The sequence below is a fragment of the Callospermophilus lateralis genome, unplaced genomic scaffold (genome assembly GCF_048772815.1).
Source record: "Callospermophilus lateralis isolate mCalLat2 unplaced genomic scaffold, mCalLat2.hap1 Scaffold_161, whole genome shotgun sequence".
In the NCBI taxonomy this organism is placed as follows: Eukaryota; Metazoa; Chordata; class Mammalia; order Rodentia; family Sciuridae; genus Callospermophilus; species Callospermophilus lateralis.
In genome coordinates, this window is record NW_027512709.1 from 240,773 (window position 1) to 246,881 (window position 6,109).

Below are 6,109 nucleotides of genomic sequence, written 5' to 3' on the forward strand. Positions count from 1 at the left end.
GTTTCAAACATCACAACATCTGCAAAGAGCCAGAGAGACTTGAGAAAACTACTGCAAAACAAGGATGCAATTATCTCAAATTAAAAGCAGTAACATGATTAACTTAGTGTCTTGCTGACCACAGCTGCAGGACATATTGGAAAGTTCCCGATGATTCATTAGTGTTCACATGTTCCATCCAAGTGACAAAAAGGTTAGAAAGAAAACATTATAGCCCCATATTTTAGAGCATTTTTATTCTACATTGTTCAATTCCCGATTTAAGATAATATAAGGAAAAATAGTCTCAATGGAAACTGAATACACTGGCAAACTAGAGATTATCAAAAGAGAGAAAATGGGAATTTTTTAGAGGCACTGGTGGGGAGGATTGTGCAACTTCCCACTATGAAAACTTTTGTAATTGTAAATTCTGCTACCTTTTAAGGAGAAAACACCATCAGCCTGCAACTTGAGAGCTTTTATGAGAACCAGGAGGGGGCTTTTCCTTCACTCACATCTGTCTTCATTTGCTAAAAGTATGCTGCTGATTTCACGCTGCTTAAGAAAGTCTAAAAAGTAGAAGATGAATTACTTAAATCAAGCAAATGCAAGTGTCCTTGGGCCATAGTAAATTTTAAAAAGCACATGAAAAGAGGCTTACTTTGAATTCTATGCTCTCTATTATTTGTGTTCATTGTTCTCAAAAAAAGATGCCAATATATGAAAGTTCATGATTTTAAATAAAGGTTTGGTCTGTTTACACAGGTGAGACAAAGGATCATGTTTCAAGTGAGATTTTTAAACAATTTCATCACATTTACATTTCTACATAGCTGAATAAGTACTTTAAAAAGTGTGTACATTTTATTTCTTCTTCTTCTTCTTCTTCTTTTTTCTTTTTTCCAGCTCCTTCTATACTCAGGCATTTAATATTATGAAATCATAGAAATTTGGTCTTAGGATATTTTGCCAAGATCTCAAACACATTTTTATAACACATTTTTCACTATTTTCAGATAATCTACATCGTAGAATTTGCCATTTTATTTTTTTGTTCATCACTATCAATCAAATTTCCTCAGCTTGAAGTAACAGTATTTCAACAGGAATCATTTTAACACAGAATGCATGGCAGGTTGAAAGTCAGAACCACATAGTGTATACATACAGACTTTTTCTCTTGGGTACTCCCCCCTCCAAATTAGACCATATTTAACATGTTAGCCATTAGAAAGAAAAATGAAAACTTGAAAAAATGACCAATCAGCCAGATCTTGGGAACAATGATGACTCAATCAGAGGTGTCTAGGGATTGAAGGCATGTTTTTGTAAGAAACTCTGTTGTGTGGGGGAAGTAGCTCTTAACTATGAAGAAAGAGAATATAATTTTTGGAGAAATGAAATGTCATGTAACATAATTGGCAGTATGAGTCTTGATCAAGTCTGAGTTACACGTATTTTATTTCATTTTACTTTACTGTTTTGTGTGTGTGTGTGTGTGTGTGTGTGTTTATTTTGTGCTACTGTGAATGGAGTCCAGAGATGCTCTACCACTGAGCTATATCCCCAGTTCTTTTTCTTTTTCTTTTTCTTTCTTTTTTTTTTAATTTTGAGACAGGTTTCTCTAAATTGCTCAGCTGTCCTCTAACGTTCAATCCTCCTGCCTTAGCCTCCAAAGTTGCCAGGATTACAGGTGTGGGCCACCATGCCCAGTGATTGGAATGTTTTAATTCTATTAACATTTTTATGTATGTTTGAACCAAATATATAGAACTGAAGAATATCTTGTATAATTCTCAATTTGGCGTAGAACCTCTTTAATTCTGGCATTTAAGAAATATCTTAGAATATTTGTATAATTCAGTGACCTTACTAAGCATCATACTGGTAAGAAGTCCATCCTGATGCCCAACTGCCTTGCTTTCCTACACACATTCCTGCTAGCCTCCTCACCCTGTCTTCTTCCTTCCTCTTCTTGGTGTAACATAGCCTATTCCCTGGATGCTTTGTGAATTGGTGGGAATTTTTTGTTTTCTTCTAGAACCAGTGAACCCTTCTTAATCCAAGAGGATGCAGTCGGGGCTTGGAGCAGCAGAAAGTACTGTGCACCTGCCTTTGTCCATCTGTGAATGGATTTTAGAAGTTACTTTTATAGTAATGCACAGCTGTCCTTCCAGTTTTCTTTTCCTGTATTGCCTTATCTTACTGTTTCACACTTTTCCACCAATGTCTTCCTCAACTGTAGCAAAGAATTTCTTATAAGAAACAAGCCAACATGAGTGCAAAAGAGGATAATAATTTTTGGAGGGGTGTATTTTGATAAAATATTATTTTTCCCTCTGTAAATATAATGTCTGATATTTTGTCCTCCCAAGTTTTTATTTATAAAAAATATAGCATCAATTTCACTTTTTTCTTACTAACCACGGAAGACAGGATTTATTTAGTGTTTCAGTTGCTGAGCATTTAATCCTCACATAAATATTGTTACTGTCTTACTTCACAGATGAGGAAACTGGGGCTTGCACCAGTTAAATCTTGATTGAGGTAACACAGTTAGCAAGAAATGGAGTTCTGAATCAAACCAAGTTATTAAACAGCTGAATCTCTGCTATTAATTGCTACCATTTGGCAATGACTTCCCCAAGATAATGGAGTGTTCAATAGCTTATAATGCATATCAGGCTCTCATTGCAAGAGTTTCCTTCCAAGTTCCTGAATTTGAGGCTTTATCATTATTTACTGCACAATTAATGATTCAGTTCCATTTAATCCAAAATGATCAAATCAGTAGTAATTCTGTGGGCCTTTAATGCTACCCAAAGCTATCTTTATAGACCTTTGGTTGAGAAATTGTGCTGTGAATCTCTTAGATTCCTTCCCTGTTTGTAGGGAGCTAACCTTTTGTGAAACACTGAAGATTTATAGTTACATTAGCAAATTACTTCTCAGAGTTCTAAAATATGATGGTTTGAAATAATCAGTGTGTTCACTCATGGCCCATCTGCTTCATTCAACTCTGATCCCTGGTTGACTATCAGACAAGAAGGGAGATCTCAATAAATAAGTGCCAAATAAAAGAGCTGACTCAGACGCACTCAGCAAAACACTTTTGGTGTGCATCTGAGTGGTTATGTCACTAGCAAATGTAAGCTCTGGGAAGAAATAAAATAAGGTATTATCAAATGAACATCGAAGCATTTGCTGTACAGCTGTGCATACTGTTCATGATCATTTGATGGACAAACTCACTTCCTAAGGTTCCACTCCATCTCAATTGTCTTTGGTCTATTGACTTGACCCACCTTTTTCAGTTGGACAAGGCAATATAATAAATGTCTCAAACCCCTCCTCAAAAGCAGTGGTGATATTCAAAATATTTATTAATCAATACAGGATGTTCCTCAACCAGTCAGAATGGGTGCTGGTGTTAACAACGTGTGTAGCTGTACTGAGGCTTACTCACTAAAAATCAGCTCTTCCTGCAAGTCCTGCAATCTCAAATCTTCCTAGAGATCTGGGGGCTTCTAAATGGCTCTTCTTGATTTCTATTCAAAGATTTATCCCCTAAACACATTTTCTTAATCACCATTTTAGAAAAATTCCTGGGAAATTTGTCAGAATCTGTGTAATCATCATTAATATAGCAATTCTCAAAGGTAACCCAGCGTTCATCCAGCTGCAGTTTATTCCATTGATCACAATAATCCACCCTACCCAGAACTTTCCTCATGAAAGGAATCTTCTTGGAGTGGACATCTGGATTGTATTATCCCAATCAGAGTGCATGGAGCATACTAGGTGCAGACACTGTTTCCACTGAAGAGAAAGGTCAGTTCTTGGATGGGCTTTCAACTTTCCTTAAACTTCTGCCTTTCTTTCTTTCTTTTGTCTCCAATGAATGGGTATTTGATGTTTTTACTGACACTAAAAAAATAAGATTCCAATAAATTTTAGTTTCTCTGAATAAAGCACATGTCTGAAACCTGCCATCCTCATTTATACACATTAGGCTGAGGGAGAGAGGGTGGCTTATTTTGAAAAGGAGAACCTTCCCTTTTGCAGATAATCCTGGAGTTGGGAAAATCTTTGGCTCAAGCTTAGAGGTACCAAATCACAAACCAGTGGCCACAAATGTATCTTAATGCTTATACTCTGTGCTTGATTTCTAGGAATCTTTACACACATATCTACATACTTTCATCTGTTCAATTTGAGTAAAAAAAAAACTTTGATTATCAACAAAGTATAATGAAAGTGCAAAAAAAAATAGGAGAAACAGGAGCCAACAACTGGGGTATTAAAATGGTTCTTTCACAGTGTTTCTAATTGAAAGCTAAGCATTTTGGATTCTCTACTTGTTTATAACTCAGGTAAGGAATGAAAACCAACACTTACTGGGTATCAAATCAGTTAATAGTTAAAATATTTTTATCCTCGTATCAATTTCCCTGCAATAAAAATGAAAAGAAATGAAAGACAATAAAAACCTAAATATGGTATTCAGTTCTTTGAAATTAGCACTTTCCCTTTAGGGAACCCTGGATAAATAATGAACATTTGATCTTTGCTGTGTACCAACAGGATGAATCAATAAATGTTGGGGACTCTTTTCTGTCAATCTGTGACTAATTGAAAAAGAGGAAGTCTAAATTCTTATCACCTAAGAAACAAGGTCATAGCATATTTACAATAGAATACTAAGTTCCGAACATCAATTGAGAATCCGATATGTTGTAAATAAACTGAAAACAAACAAATGGTGGCTTAAATAAGTAAAGGATTTTTCTCATATGCCAAACAAAAAGTCTAGAAAGTGGCAGTCCAGGGTTCTTGAAGAGGTTAAGGATACTGTTGAGGAACAAGTTTCCTTCACCTGCCTATACCACCTTTGATCTCATGGTCACAAAATGACGGTGGCAGTTCCAGCCATGGCATTCTCATTCCAGACAGAAAGAATTGGACAAACGTAAGGGGCCAAAGCTTTGCACCAGGAGGCTTTGCCATTCTCCTTTGAAAAGAATTCTGTGGGTCTCTTTGACCAAAACCATTTTACGTCTCACCTGCCCCCACCCAAGAGCAAATGAGAATGAGAATTTTATTTTAAATGTTGTGAAGAGGAATGAAGGGTGTTGGGACAGGGGTTAAAGATGAGCTGACTCACAATATTTGCCACATATGTTTCTGACCAACAAATAGACAGCTCTTTATGGGTATAACATGTGTTTCCTAAGACCACACAGCTTTGTGGGCAAAATATATGAGTCACTGTAAGTCTTCCTCAGTGTTTCTCTGACTCCTTCTCCACAAGCTCTTCCAGGCCTACAGGGACCTTTCCTATCCCTCCTAAACAGTTCTGTAATTCCCAGAGGATGTCTTCTGAGTATTCATAATCGTAGCTCTGAAATGTATCCCCTGTGTCTGTTTCCATCTTTCCTTGCCCTGGTTTCACAGAGTAATCAATGATGTTGACACATTGAAAAGTGCCACAAGCTGCTAACACTATTGCTGACTGCTGCTGCCACTTTTGAGATTTTCCTGTAAAGGAGCCACTCTGAAGAAACTGTTCCACAGCCCCCCAAACCACCATCCAGCTAAGAGCCATTTATCTGTTTTCCTTTCTCGAGGCCTTGTGGTGAAGACATGCCACAGATGAACTCACCTTTGAGCTCCATGGGTCGTGTCTTCCTCTGCCGCAGTCTGGCTGCAGCAAAATAACAGGGGAGGGGGGGGACAGGAACTTGTGTAGATTGATACAGCAGGAGTGGGAGCCCTTTATTGTAAGACAACAGAGGTATTTATACATTCTGCACAGCTTATCTTAATTAGCATAAACTAGATACAGCAGTCAACCAATAAGAAATCTCCACACTTAATGGCTCGCTGGCTCCACCTCACAAACCACTCCCCCTGGCAAAATGCCAGGTGCCATCCAGACTTGTTTACAGACTCTAACATTTCTCTGGCAAAATGCCAGGTGCCATCCTGACTTGTTTACAGACTCTAACATTCCTCCTTTGGGCTCCCTATTCCTTGCAAAGTTTGGGTTGGAAACGTTGTTTCCATTTCAACTTTACTTATGCAAAAAAATAAAATTACATAAGGCTTGGCAATGGGAGAGTACATG